This window comes from Melozone crissalis, unplaced genomic scaffold, assembly GCF_028551555.1.
Source record: "Melozone crissalis strain CALT ecotype California unplaced genomic scaffold, PUWL_Pcris_2 ptg000010l_1, whole genome shotgun sequence".
Lineage (NCBI taxonomy): Eukaryota > Metazoa > Chordata > Aves > Passeriformes > Passerellidae > Melozone > Melozone crissalis.
The window spans coordinates 3,401,481-3,417,197 of NW_026535788.1; positions in this window are offsets into that span (position 1 = coordinate 3,401,481).

Sequence of the window (15,717 nt, forward strand, 5' to 3'; positions counted from 1 at the left end):
CCCTGAGAGGACTGAGTCAGAAAATGGGACTCATTTCAAGAATAGCCTTATCAACACCTGGGCTAGGGAACATGGCATTGAGTGGGTGTACCATATCCCCTACCATGCACCAGCTGCAGGAAAAGTGGAGAGGTACAATGGACTACTAAACCCAGTTGAACGCTTTGGGTGGGGGATCTTTCAAAAACTGGGAGCAGCATTTAGCAAAAGCCACCTTGTTAGTTAACACCCGAGGTTCCACCAACCGAGCAGGTCCTGCCCAGTCTGAGTCCCTGAATATATTAGCTGGAGATAAAGTCCCAGTGGTACATATCAGAGGTTTGTTAGGGAAGACTGTGTGGATCAATTTGGCCTCAAGTAAAGACAAACCCATTATTGAGATTGTCTTTGCTCAGGTTGCACATGGTGGATAATGCAAAGAGATGGAACAACATGATGTGTAATTCAGGGAGATCTGATTGTGGGGTGAAAATGATATGCAAATGCAAAAATGATATTCGTTGGATGTTACTGCAATTGTCTGTACATTAAAAACCGTACAGACATGAGATAGAAGGAAATGTGTAAGTATCGAGGGTGTTAGCAAGTGAAAGATGGAGCTTTCAGTGAGTAAAGTGAAAGGGGGGAATCCTGCAGCTCTGTGGTATGGGGCCTGGGTTCTGTGGTCCAGTGTGGGGATGCAATGAGGGCATGATGAATATTGCTTGTAATTTTTGGGGGGAACAGATGGAAGTTTTACATCAATAAAATGCATGATGTGTGGTAGTATGTTGACAATATGGGGATAAAGGGGTGGAATTTCCTAGGGTGACATTATGATGCTTGTATCCCCATTCATCTGTTCTGTTTATGCTGGATATTTTGTTCTGTGCTTCAAGTCTGTCTCTGAAGAGCGAATGTTTTGTTTTGGTTTTGCTATCAGCTGCTCCCCCACAGCTGGTGCGACACAGAGACAGGGCAGTACATGGTGCTGCTTTTGCTTTTTGCTTTGCTCTTGCTCTTGCTTCTGCTTTGCTCCTGCTTTGCCCTTGCTTTTTACTTCTGCTCATTAGTTAGTTTAGTTAAGCAGTCCAAATTTTTCCCTGGACTGTTTCTCCTTTCCCTTTTTTGGACCTACTCAAACCTGCTCTGGACTGGGACCTGGGAACACCAAGAGTTTGCACCTTGTGACTGTAGCAGCTGCCCCAGCACCAGAGGGACTGAGAACAGAGCGACCACCCCCCGAGAGAGACTTTCTGAATTGGTCATCTTTTTCAGAATGGTGAAAGAGTGTTGTCATCTGGTACTGTTCTTTTTGTGTGCTTGGGAGTGTTTTGCCTGTTAAATAAACAGGTTCTTTCCATTTCTCTCCAAGGAATCCTTCCCGAACAGGCTGAGGGGAGGGGTCGTGTGGGTTTGCTTTCTGGAGGCGCCCCCTTTGGAGGTTTTCTCACAGATTTGCCCTAAAAAAAGACATAGGCACAGCCAGCAATGTCAGGGCTCTGTCAGGTGCCCACCCCTGAGCTGGGCTCATGCCCTGCTCACAGTCCCAGGGCTGTCCAGGCACACGAGTCCTTCCCTTGCACACACTCACACAGAGTTCATTGCAGCATGGGCAGGAGCTCCCTGGGCTCCACTGCCACTGCCAGAGCCTGGCAGGGACCTCAGCCCTGCGGGTGTCACCCTGCCCTGCCCTGCCCTGCCCTGCCCTGCCCTGCCCTGCACTGCCCTGCCCTTCCTGAGGTGCCCCATGGCCAAAGGGATGAACATGGGGAGCTCTGTGCTCAGGAGCTCATCCCAACCCTGCACTCAGGGGTTCCCAGGGGATGTTACTCTCTGGAAGCTCCAGGAGCAGCTGAAGGTGTTTGTGCTCACTGGGTTTATGTCTCCTCAAACACACATGATGTTCAAGGCTGTGGAATGGCCGTGCACTGCAAACACAGACTCCTGACCCCGTCACTTAATATCCCTCCATGGAGGGAAGAACAACCTCTGTGACCTGGAGTGAGAGGCCACTGCTGTAGCAGTGCTGGCTTTGCAAGGGCAATGCTGGCACAGCCCCCACCCTGATCACTGCCACACTTCTGCTGATCACTGCTGGTTTCCTCTCCAGGACCCTGTGTTGGGCACATCCCTGAGAGCAAACTGAGAAGAGGATTGAACCTTTCAGGCCCTGCACTGGGGAGATGCCCTTGCACAATGGAAATGCTGCTGCAGAGCCCAGCTCTGTCCCAGCAGTGCCCACGGTCTGTCCCTGCCTGCAGTCCCTGGACAGTCACACAGCAGGACAGGGACTGACCTGGAAGAGCCCTGAGGCCTAAAACCAGCACAGGGGCTCTGAAGGGGATTGTGGGAGTGAAGGAAGGGGAGGTTATGGAGGAGAAGCCTGGGGGCTCCCTGGCAGGGAGGAGAACTGGGGTTCCCTTTTCTGCTCGAGCTCTGCCCAGAGGCAGTGACCCTACAGATCCAGAGAAGCCAGGGAGGAAAGATGTCAGGCACACAGGGCAATACAGAGTTCTTTATTTTGTGTAAGCACATAGGGAGTACAGAGGTAGTACAGATCCTGGTTTATACAGTCTCTTGGTGCAATACTAAAGAAAAATACTAAAATAAAAACAGTAGCTTCAAAAATTGTTGTGTGAACAAATTCACAAAAGTGTAACAGCAGTGTAAATAGCAAAAAATGCAGGACACAGAGTGAGAATTAATGAGTAAGACCATAAGAGCTATGTAGAAGAATGAGTGTTTATTGCTTCTGAAAATCATTTGTTATAATTTTCCTCAGACCATTCTAGAACTCCTGGTTCCTCAGGCTGTAGATGAGGAGATTCAGGGCTGGAGGCACCACCGAGTACAGAACTGACAGGGCCAGATCAAGGGATGGGGAGGAGATAGAGGGGGGCTTCAGGTAGGCAAAAAAGCCAGTGCTGATAAACAGGGAGACCACAACGAGATGAGGGAGGCAGGTGGAAAAGGCTTTGTGCCATCCCTGCTCAGAGGGGATCCTCAGCACAGCCCTGAAGATCTGCACATAGGAGAAAACAATGAACACAAAACAACCAAAACCTAAACAGACACCAAGCAATGAAATACAAATTTTTCTGAGTTTGGAGTGGGAGCAGGAGAGCTTGAGAATCTGGGGCACCTCACAGACGAACTGGCCAAAGACATTGCCATGGCACAGGGGCAGGGAAAATGTATTGGCTGTGTTCAGCAGAGCATTGAGAAAGCCACTGGCCCAGGCAGCTGCTGCCGTGTGGGCACAAGCTCTGCTGCCCAGGAAGGTCCTGTAGTGCAGGGGTTTGCAGATGGACACATAGCGGTCATAGCACATGATGGTCAGGAGGGAAAATTCTGCTGTGATAAAGAAAAGAAAGGAGAAAATCGGAGCAGCACATCCTGAGTAGGAGATGTCCCTGGTGTCCCAGAGGGAATTGTGCATGGCTTTGGGGACAGTGGTGCAGATGGAGCCCAGGTCAGTGAGGGCCAGGTTGAGCAGGAAGAAGAACATGGGCGTGTGCAGGTGGTGGCTGCAGGCTACGGTGCTGATGATGAGGCCGTTGCCCAGGAGAGCAGCCAGGGAGATGCCCAGCAAGAGGCAGAAGTGCAGGAGCTGCAGCTGCCGTGTGTCTGCCAATGCCAGCAGGAGGAAGTACCTGATGGAGCTGCTGTTGGACATTTCCTGCGTCTGCACATTTCAAACTGCAGAAGGAGGAAAGACAGGGCAGTGGAGGGGAAATTTCTCACAGAATAGTCAAAGGCCTTTCTCATTTATTCTTTCCTTCCACTAAATACCTCCCCCGTCCATGTCTCAGAGACCTTCCTTCACCTTTGTTGCTGGAGCCCTGATTGCTGCTGGCCAATGCTGTGTGAGCAGCTGGACCTTGGCCTGCAGAACACCTGGGAGTCAGCCCTGACCCCCAGTCAGTGCAGGGCAACAATGAGGGAGAAGTGCAGGAGCTGCAGCTGCCACGTTTCTGCCAATGCCAGCAGGAGGAAGTGGCTGATGAGCTGCTGTTGGACATTCCTTCACTCTGGGCATTGTGAGCTGTTCAAAGACAACATTGACAATTTGGACAAAGTACCTTGACTCAATCCTATGCTAATTTTTTACACAATCTCTAAAAATTGCTTCTCTTTCTTTAAGGAAATTTCATTTCTCTTTTTTTTTTTTAATTTTTTTTATTTGAGTGTAGGTTTGGACTGCTAAATAACTGTGTGTTTTCTGGAAGGGACAGAAGTCCTGTTCTTAGCATTGCTCTCAGGCTGAACACTGGGGAGCCGAGAGGGAAAACAGGACTCCCTGTGCCCCAGTGCAGTCAGACCTGCTGTTCCCAAACAGGTGCCATTTGCTAATTTCACCTCCCTCGAGTACAGGTAGTACAAATTTATAATTGTATTTTAAAACGACATGGCCTTTTTAAAGACTCCAGTATCAAAATCAATCTCTCCAACTCTTCTCTCTTTCCCTGTGCATCTGGACAGGATGAGATACCAAGGGTTGGTCTGTCTCTCTGCTGACTGGAGTTGTGCCTACTGGGAACTGTTTCTCTCTAACCAAGCCTTGTCCCTGCCTGTGCTGCCAGGGCCCAGCCCAGCCCTGGGGGCTCAGCTCTGCCCTGCAGACCCCTCCCAGCACAGGGCACTGCCCAGGGGCATCTCCCTGGCAGCAGGGCCTTAAGGGCAGGCCAGACAAACAGAGATGCTGCAAGCCAAGGTGCTGCTGCTGCTGGCTGTAGGGAGAGGAGGCTGAGGAGGCACTTTCTGAGGGAGATCTGAGGCCCATCTGCTGATGCCCAGGCTGACAGTGCAGGAGTCTCAGTGACACAGCCAAAGCTGACAGCCCCTTTCCCTTCCCTTGAGGAGAAAGCTGAGAGCAGCCCTGGCCATGCAGCACCATCTCCACAGCAGGAGGAATCTGCCCTGATGGGGTGGCTCCTTCCACCTCCAACTTCTCCCCTGCAGCGTCCATGGGGAGCTGCCAGGCAGGCTGAGAGCTGCCCCTGGCCTGTGGCACATGCCCTGGGCTGGCCAAGAGCCCTGAGGGCTGCAGGAGCTGCTCTGCAGGACAACCCTGGCTGCAGCCCCAGCTTCAGCCCCTGCAGCCGTCCCTGGCAGCAGGAGTCGTCCTGCCCTGTCACTCTGACAGTGCCCAGGGCAGCCCCACTCTGCAGCACATCCTCCTCCTGCTCCTGTGCCACAGAGAAACTGGGAGAGTCCTCCTGACACATCCCCCAGGCTGTGGGGTGTGCTGGCTTCAGGAGATCCCTCCAGGGGCGCAGGGGACATTGCCCTGCACCCACAGACTCACCATACACAGGGCTGTGAAGATCTTTCCCCAAGTTAAGTCTTAGCTCAATCTCTTCCCAATCCTGATTGCCTTCAGCCTGTCTCTGCCTGGCTCCTGTCTCCTCAGTGCCTGCAGGCAGAGCCCTCTGCCCTGCTGGGCTGGGAGAGGAGCTGGTCCTGGGAAGAGATGTTCCTTTAAAGCTCAGCAGCACAGACACAGCACAAGGACTTTAATGAGCCTCTTGGAGATTTAGTGTTGTTTACATCAGACTCATTCCCTAAGAGGGTCTTCAAAAACTTCTCAACAACTCAAAATTAAATTGAAACTCCAAAGTTTCTTGAAGTTTTAATGGGTCTCACTGAGGGACACGACTGAGAAAATGTCCCCAGGTTCCAGTTAGAGCAGAACACTGGAGGCAGTGATGACAGCTGGGGACAAACAAGGCAAAGGTGTCTCTGGTGCTGAGCAAAGCTGGATGTGTTTGAGGAATGCAAAGGGCCAAGGCCTGAGCCCCAGCCCCTGGCCAGGCAGATCCTGTCCCTCCCTCCTTGCTCAGGGCTCTTGCTGGGATGGGAACTGGCATGTGGGGATGTGCAATGCCAAGGGCAGGAGCGTGGGGCGGCCCCTGCCAGGATGCTGAGCAAGGACAAGGAGGCAATGAGGCCCCAGGCCTGCAAGGGTCACTTGTCCCCTCCTCCTGCCTCAGGCCCAGGCCCAGCAGCCATGGCCAAAGTGCTGCCTAAGTTGGCTCTGGCAGGGCTGTCTTGCAGCTGCTGCCCATCCCTGTGTCCTGTGCAGCCCAGGCTGTCCCACTGTGTCCCTGCCCTGTGCCTCTGTCCCTGCAGGCTGTCGGCATCCCCCGGCTGCCCCACCTTGCTGGCCCCGTCCTTTGCTGACAGCTCTGCCTCCTGCCTGCCTCTGCCTGCCCACACAAAGCCTTGGGCTGACCCAGACTCCTTCTGGGAGATGTGTTGTGCCACAGTCCTGCCCTGGGAGGGAAATTAATCTCTCCTGGTTTCCATTCTGTGTCCTCACAGCTTTACTTGGTGACATTATTTCTATCTCAGGCTCATTTCCACTATGAAGAAGATGTCCATTATATTTCAATCCACCTTTGTAGTCCTCACAGGCTATTCTTGTTTTGTCCTCAGTCTCCACACAACTGAACTCAGAACGTCCACCTCCCATACAGTGATCATGTTCTGGGAGCCTGCAAAGCACATCCTGGGAGATCTCTGGGCCTCCTCAAAGGTGTTCAGCCTTGGAGATGTGATTTAAGTCCAGGACTGGCTGAGTACTTTTTTGCCCAAAGGTTGTACTGGGGAGTATAATACAGAATAATACACTGTATCTTTCAAGTGACTGAGGGCATATTTCAATTTTCTGTAAGGATGAAATATTTTATGATGATATGTCAGAACACTGGCACAGGTTACCTTGGAATAGAAACCCCATCCCTGGATGGGGTTAAGGTCAGGGGCTTTGTACAACCTGAACGAGTTAATGTGTTCCTGGGTAATGGAAGGGGAGTTTTTCCAGAGGCTCTTTCAAGTCTCTTCTAGCTCAAATAATTTTGCAGTTCTTTGATACTTATATCCCAATTGCTTCTCCACAGGGCTGCAAGTACCTATGCATACCATGCCAGCATTTTAATCTTGCCTAATTCCCAATACTTCCATAAAAAGGAAAGAATTGCCATATCGGGGACATGAATGACCATGTTTATGGAGGAACCATTAAAAGCCCAAAAAGTAAAGAAACTGAAAGGAAGGACCAAAATCTCAGTGCAAAAGATTCACCAAGTGGGAAAATGGCAAAGACTCCAATGATGACCTCCTGGCTGTGGATGGGGATTTCTGCCTTGGGGTCTGAGTTCCAGGATGGAAGATCACTCTCAGGAGGAGTCCCAGTGCATTTCCCTGCCCCATGGCTCTGCCCTTCCTGATCCAGCAGCTATGGGGCAGCAGAGTGGGGGCAGTGCAGGGACAGGGCTGGCTCTCACAGGGCTGTTGTTGGTTAGGAATGGTGCTCTCCAGTTTACTACTCCCACTAAAAGACCACGTGTGTCCCCAGATTTATATTCCCACCATTGCCCCCCCCACACCACAGGGGCTTTATCTGCCTGGCCCTGCTTGATCTCCGCCCACATTTCACAGTCAGGGATAACCTGGAGTTGGTGTCCATGGTTAAATCCACCCCTTGCTCATGAGCCCATCTGGAGGTTGCATCTCTTCCCTGATGACCTGAGGTGTCCAGAAATAACTCACCCTTGTGTGGCCAGTCCAGACCCTCCTGAGACACTTTAATCCTGGCAGCCCCATCCCCGTGTCCGTTGTTGTGATGCTCTTCAGTGCCCAACTCTTGGGGACGTGAGCATCTATAGGAGGGAGTTGCACAGCCAGCTTCTCCCCCAGACAGAGATGTCTTGCCCCAGTCCAGCAGCCCAGCTAGGTTTCCCTCTGTGCTCCCAACTGTCCTTTTTCCATGGTTCCAGCCACCCCAAAGAGCATTTCCCACCATCCCCGAGTCAGTGCAGAGGTGCAGCGCTGGCCATTTCTCTTGCTCAGAGCTCCAGGAATGGTCCCAGAGCTGCACTGACTGCAGGAAAGGGGACCCCACAATGGGACATTTCTTGGTCAGATACAGACAGGAAGAGTGACAAACTGTCTGTGATTCAGGTTTTGGCCTGGCAGCCCCTGCCGTGGTTTGTAGGGAGCTGCAGTGTGGCTCGGCCCTGGCTGTGCCTGGCAGTGCTGACCTGGGAGAAGGTGTAGGTGCCAGGCGGCCCAGGGAGCTGCAGCGTGTGGGGAACAAATCCCTCCTGGCCTCCTGCCCCAGGGTGGAACTGCAGGGCCTCATGGAGCCAAGGGGCCATTGTAGCACTTCAGGGCCCCATGGAATTAAGGGGACTCTTTGGACATTGTGGGGCCTTGTGGGACTGAGGCCATTGTGACACCAGAATCAAGGGGCCACTGTGAAACTACGGGGCCTTGGGGAACTGATACTGAAATCACCCAAATAGATACTTTCTAACAGAGTTTGAGTATTAAAAAGCAGCCATTCATTATTGCAGTGCTGGTCACTAGGAAGATCATTCCCCCATTTGACTGCCCCAAGGGTCAGTTGTGCAGAGGTTTTATCACACACACTAATTACACATCCATGAGCTATTCTTCCTTACTTAATGGATAGTTATTACTTTATTTTACATACTTGTACCACTTTTGGCAAGTCCTTACCAGCAGCCAGTATCCTTTTCAGGTGGCTGTTCCTCGACCCCTGCCTTTGAATAAAGGCGTTATGGTTGTTTCCTATAACTTCTGCTTTGTCAGCCTTGCAGAGCTGAGCTGGCATCCTGCTTGTGTTTTGTATGACTCCTCTTTGCCTGAGTTACATCCTTTATCCATTTCACCCGGGCTGTGCTGTTCTGTTCTCCTGTCCCTGTCAAGAGCATGGGAAGGATGCTTCTCTGTCCCAGATCAGAGAGGGAACCCCTCTGTGGGCACTGGAACAAGCAGCTACAGGCTGGAAATAACCAAGGAATGCTTTCAGCAGAGCACATCCAGTGGGCTGTTCAGGAGCTGGACAGAGGCTGCTTAGTGACAGCTGAGCTGAGGAACAGCTCCACGTGTCCTTGGACACAGCCTGTCCAAGAGCTCCCACCTGGTGCCACCACAAGGAGGCATCATCAGGGTGGGCAATGCCTTTGAAGGTTGGAGTCCCCACAAGCAGGGTGTGCTCCAGCCTGTGCTGATACCCCTGAATCCCCCCGGGCACACCCTGCACCGAGAGCTGGACACTGCAGGGCAGAGGCTACCAAGGAACTTCTGCATCCCTGTGGATCTGGGGAGCATCTTGTTTTGCAGAGAAAAGAAGAAAAAGAAGAGAAAAGAAGAAGACCTGAAGATCTCAAGTCTCCTTTTATCCCCCTTCCAAATGCATATGCATACAGTTTCACAATAGGTTCTTACATATTCATTCCACGTGACATTTGTCGCCAGTTCTTCTTTATCAAAGGAATTCCTAGGTCGGGGGCAAATTGGCCTCGTGGTCTTTTCTGTTTTTCTTTCTCTGTCTCCTGGCTGGCTGGCTCGCCAAAATGTTTTGCGGAGAAAAGAAGAAACTTTACAACTTTTATAAAGTTGTGAAGTTTCTTCTTTTCTCCGCAAAACAATCTGCACGAGGGAGCAGCTGGGTGAGAGCATCTTGTCCTTCCTCCAGCACTCTGAGGAGGAGCTGGGGTGGAATCAGAAGCCCAGCGTCTCACAGACCCTCTGCACTGGCTCCTACCCAGACATGGAGAAAACTGCCTGCTGGTTCTACCAACTGGTGAGATCAGCATGATTCCTTTTGCCTCAGTCCCACCTTTAGCATTTGGTGTTTCAGCCCTGCAGCCAGTCCTGCAAATCCCAGCTGAGCAAAGGCAAGAAAAGCCTCATGGCTGAGGTGATGTTTGGGGTGTGTCAAGGTGACTCCAACACCTTTGTGAGCAGCCAGCCTGCAGAACCCCACTACACCCAAGACCAGCATGGCCTGGGACCTGCCCATGGCAGAGGAGAAATTCTCTAGACTCATCCCAGGCAGTGCCCCCTGACAGCTCACACTGGGAATGCTGCAGCTCTTCCCCTGCATCCTGATGGGCACAGGCTTCTCCAGCTCTGCTTGGAAGAGGGTTGGGATGCACCTCCTCCACACCACACCCCTGTCACGGTGGCAAAGCTGGGATTTCCTGCAGCAGCTGTGGCACATCTTGGAACACCTGTGCTGCTCCCTACAGCTGGAATGTCTTGACCACTTCGTCACAGGCAACAAGAGGGTTCCTGTGCAGATCAGCTTCCCCCAGGTATGTGAATGGTTGAACCATTTAACCCCTTCCAGCCTCTGGTGAGGGGTCTGGATGCCCACACAGAGAGGCCGTGCAAGCTCAGGGTTATGTGTGATTTCAGCTCTGGGTGCTGCTCCATGGCCACTGACACAAAGTCTTCACTCACAGAGTTGTGCCTGTGGGGCTCACACCCAATGGCAGACACAGAAACACTCCCTACTTTGGGTATTAATTTTGACATAGCAAAATATGTAGGTTTGTTCAAGCCATCATAATGGGAATTGGGTTCATTTTCTTTGCTTTGAAATGTCCTTCATTACTGCCACTACAAAACTCTTTTGCAAACCTACCATTGCTTGCCCAAGAGAATGACTTCACTGGCCAAGACATGTCCAAAGGGGATGCTGACAGAGCCTCAGTGCAGCCCCCTCGGGGAGGTGACAGTGACAAAGAGCTGCCGCAGGAGAACTGGGATTACAGGAACCTCCACAGCATCTGAGTCAAGCCCTGGCCCCCACAGGAACACGTGTGGGAAGTGCCTCACTGGCAGTTTATATACACCTACATACAGGACGGGACACTTGAAATCAGCATCTAGAGCTTTTATTTTTCTGGCATCAGTCTCATTACATTGTTATGGCAATGGAGAGGAAAGATGCTAACAGCTCACTGATAAAACAGAATGCCAAGGAAACTTAACATTACAGCATAACATAAGACAGTTTCAATCCAAGTTTCATCCAGTCACACAGAGCAAAAGCATATTGACAATAGTTCTATCCAATCACCTGAAGTACATGTAGCTGTGGTTAAAACAATCGCAGTTTTTTTCTCTAATACAATGCCTCATTTATAAAAGACAAAGCACAGAGCCCCATTCATATTTAACCTTCTAAATGTATACTTAAAATATACTTTTTTGCAACTTAGAAAGACAAATCACACAGGCCTATTGTTCTATTTCTCACGTGTGCACTACAGCTTAGAAAACTTTTTCTGCTGCCTTGGCATTTCACTGTCCTTGCTGTGTTTGGGGCCTGTCTTTTCCACAACTTTCTCAAAACCCTCTAATTTTATGGATTCCAACAATTCCCCCTCTCTGTTGACCCAAAAAGAAACCTTCATACTCATGTAATTTACTACTTGTGTTCCATAGCCCTGTTATAATATTTGTGCTTATTAAGTGCTGGAGGCCTATTCTTGCTGACCTTAAGCATTGCTATGTTACAGCACAGCAACTTAATGCTGTGAAGGCCCAGTCAGTGGAAAAAGTATGAATCACATCTGACAATAGTTACAAGTCATTGTTCAAAAAACTCCTGTCGATTCCAGGGTCTTAAATCTAATCTCTCCTCCATTTTTATACTTTTATCTGGCATTTCTGTGAGATTTTCAACACTCTCTGTGCTTCTACTTCCTAATTCTCTCTCTTGTATGACAAAAACTTCTCGGACCGTTTTGTTCATCATTCGCCGCACACACTGAAGTATGCAGGAAATTACTATTAATATCACTATCAGAACACCCAATACATAAAGACCTATCTTGCAAAGTTGCCTTAGCCAAGGCGCAAAGCTCCATCTTGGAACAAATCATCCAACTAGGAACCATCATCTACTTTAATTTGAGCTGCCAAATCTTTCAGTTTTTGTATGCTTTTGTGAATGGATTCAGAATGATCGGACAAATTCATACAACAATTGCACCCACGGCTAAAGCGGTCATGAAAAAGAAACAAAAGAGAAGGAGAGCTGTTCCTAATTAGGAGGAGAACTGTCAGAGTGATTTCATGCCTTGGAAAGCTGCAAGAAGGTTTTCCGCAAGTATATTTATTATATTGTTATTATATTTAGCTTCAGCAGTGGCATTGAAACAATTAGATCAAGTTAGATGTTAGCTAAGCAAACAAGCTAATGCCACATCCTGTGCAATTAGGGATATGTTAGCCAATGTTGATAGTGTTAGACATGCTACCCTTCAAAACAGAGTAGCAATTGATTTTCTTTTACTGGCACAAAGACATGGTTGTGAGGAATTTGTTGTCTTTGTTGACAAGGATTGACAACTCTAGTAGGAATGTTCACCTAGCATAAATCGTTTAATAGATGAATTAGTTTTGAGGAGGCTAATTCAAACTTTGTACTTGAGAGTAATGAGCTGGAACAATTTGAGGACTGGTTGATTGAGGGACAAATGACTGAGATACTGTTGATCTTGGAAAAGATCAACAGATCTTCCTGTGTGTTAGAGTCATGTGCCCTCCTACTGGTCTGAGGGCAAAGCCAGCTTTTTCTGTTCAGCTGTGCTGCTCCTTTTCGCTGTGAATGGCTCCAACAGTGGACATGGGCACTTCAAACCAGTGTCAGGACTTGGAAAATTGGAGTAAGAATAAATTCTCAAGAACTACACCTGATGTGTCTCCTATCACTCACTCCACTTTGAGTAGATTCTTGATAAATGATGCATGGGAAGGAGTAAATCTGGACTAAATCTGATTTTGTTACTCGTGTGTTGTAATGCAGCCTTGCAAAGGAGCAATGCTTTCATGCCGCTGTGTACACAAGTGTCTGAAGCATGTGAATGCTCGGGTGGCTCCCCTGAGGGCGACAGCGATGGCGGTGTGGCTCCCTCAGCACTGCCCGGGGCCGAGCGGGTGCCCTTTGGGCCCAGACGGGACCGTGGTTTCCCCGGGCCCCGCTCGGCCATGGCCGCCCCTGCCAAGCCGGGCACTCGCCCAGCTCCGGGAAGCCGCCAGCACTGCTGCGGCTGAAGCGCAAATGCCCTGGGCGGAGGAGCGACCCCGCCACTGCTGCTGCCCCTGCCCCGAGCCCTTCTCTGGCCTGGACAAGGTGCCACAGCGGGCGGCGGCCGCCCCTCAGCCCGCAGGCCCGGCCCCGTTGGGCGGGGAGCCCTGGGCAGCGCCCTTGCGGCAGCAGGGACTGAGCCCTGGAACCGGGCTCTGGTCCCGTGGCACCGCAGGGCCGAGGGGGACACAGGCAGGGTGCTCGGCGCCATCATCCCCAGCCCCGAGCCCTTCTCCAGCCCGGGGCTCGCCCCCGCCTCCTCCAAGGCCCTGCTGGGCTCAAGCTGGTGCTCAGCACTGGGCCTGGCTCTTGTGCTCGCCCCGAGCGGGGTTTGTTTGCAGCCCGGGGTGTAATAAATGAGAAACTTGACTAGGCCAATGTTCAATGTTATGAACAAAAATTTTGTTAATTTTTTTGGTGAGAAAAGGTTACAAAAATCAGCCAGATCACTGTTGCTGCCAAAGTTCTGCTTGTTTTGTTATTGTAATCACGGGTCATTGTGGCTAATTGCTCCTTTTGTATTAGCAGAGCCTTGCTCGAGGCTAAGTTGTACTTTTCCCCAGAATGGTGAAGAGACCTGAGAGGGTGAGGGGGGCGATGCAAAGTGACTCAAGGACCAGCATGCCATGAGAAGCTACTGCTTCTAGCTTGCTTAAAAAGACCCCAAAACAATGAGCCACCTAATAGTTGAGAGATTGGAGTGATGTCTGGAAGTCAGGAATGGAATGCTGAGCCTGCAGAGATGTGGAACACCTTCGGAGCCCCTCTCACCCTGAGCACAGGAGTCGTCCCGACGCTGGGAGCAGACGGGAAGGAGCGGGGAAAAGTAACATCGGAAGGGGTCACCATGCCCTAAAGGTTCCCACAAAGACTGGACTCCCAGTTCTGCCCCTAGTGGACAAAGCTGCGCATATCCTCCTTTTCCTTGTCGCCTTGGGAGAGACAACAGGAAGCTGCAGACCCATCCGAGCTGCCCAATCCTGAGCTGATCACTTTTAATAAGGGCGTTAAAAGGAGAGAAAGTCTCCTGGCCCTGTTTATTTCATTCAAGAAGCAATCAATTTATTAATTAATATGGTAAAGTATGAGCAACACAGCGCTGGGTACAGTGGGGGAAGTTTTCCTTCCAACTGCACACCGATAGTTGAGGCTTACAGGTATTTATAGGGGTACTCATAAGCTTTCTCAGCAGTTTCTATTCCAATTTTTACTCATCAGTAGTTTCTATTCCAAATTTTTACGTCACAATTCTATACCCATTGTGATTTAGTTTTTCTCAGGATGTATCCCAGAAAAAGGAGTATCCCCAGATGGTGGTGGTCTGGTTTCTGAAAGTAGGAAGAAGTATCCATCTGGTGAGGTCCAGTTCTCCAGATGTGGGTCCACATTTTGATTGCAAGGACTATAAATCTCATAACAGTGATGTCCAGCTTCCCTTGGTTGAAACTATTAATCATTGAATTGACGTTCATCTTCCTTTCTCAAGATGCTTTTCACTGTTTTGTTAAGGCATGAGATAAGCATATTTCCTTTTTATATATTCTGGAGCTATAGTTTCAAAGATCCTTACTACAAGCAATATTCTAAAATTATACTTCAATAGGTTATATTGCAAAACTCTTTAAGGCTTAACTACAAGCAGAAAGTTCCTGTTAAAAAGCAATATCCTTAACGCTTTAATTCAAATGTTCCTTAATCAACTTAAGATCTATAAAGGTACAAAGGATAAGTTCAAAGGCCTTCTTCCATGCTTTACTTTCCTCAGTTATTATTAGAATTTGCAAATGTCCCACTGTTGGTCTCCACACATATTGCAATCACAAATACACACATTTCCTGTATGTACCTGACACGAAACACAGCTTTGTATTTCATACGTGTAACAGCTGGCACATGAAACACTGCATGAGGCTGCAAGATCAGCTGCACAGGGAATGGAGGACTTGGCCTCGTCTGTCAGGGCACCGCTGGCTACACTGTAGGAGCTCTGAGGAGAGCTGATCCTGGAGGCTCTCTTTGCTGGGAAAACCTGAGCCAGGGGGAATTTTAATTTTCTCTAAGATTTTTCTTTTCTTCTTTTTCATTGTTTATCTTTATTGTAAATAAATCAATCATAGAGCATATATAATTATATATATTATTATATAATATAGATTATTGTAAATAAATAAATTATAGAATGTGTTATGATACACAGACTGCCAGGAGCTTTTCTTTGCTGCACAGGGTCTGCAGGGCAAGAGGCAGGAAAGGGTGAAAAGGCAGCTTGTGCTCAGCAGCAGAGCAGGCTGAGAGGTCCTGAGTCCCTGAAGGGGGAAAAGGGTGCTTGTGCTCAGCAACCTGCCCAGACGTACAGTGGGCAAGGAAAACTGGCCAGAAGCCCCTTGGCCTGTAGTGATTCTGCTGAAGCCTTTGTGCTGGTGACAGAGCGGCTGGGCAGGGGCCAGGGCTACGGGGATCCCTGTGAGAGCAGAGCCTGGAGATGGCCACAAGCCCTGTGCCAGGCAGGAAGAACCATCCATGTATTCCTGCCCGTGTGCTGCTGGCTGGATTGCTGAGGGCTCCCAGGTGCCTCTGGATGGGGCTGCTCTGGAGCTGCTGTGGGGCTGCGGCGCTGCTGCCGGGCAGCTTGGCTGGGCTGGGGCAGCCCCTGAGGGGCTGGGGTGCTGGCAAGCCCTGAGCAATGGGCTGTCAGAGGCCACAAGCAGCCCCCCAGCAGCCACCTTGTTCCTGCCAGAGTTGACTTGCAAGAGGGACCCTGGGCACTCTGGAACTAACAGCATCAGTGTTGTGGGAAACCCAAATGCAGGGAAATCTCA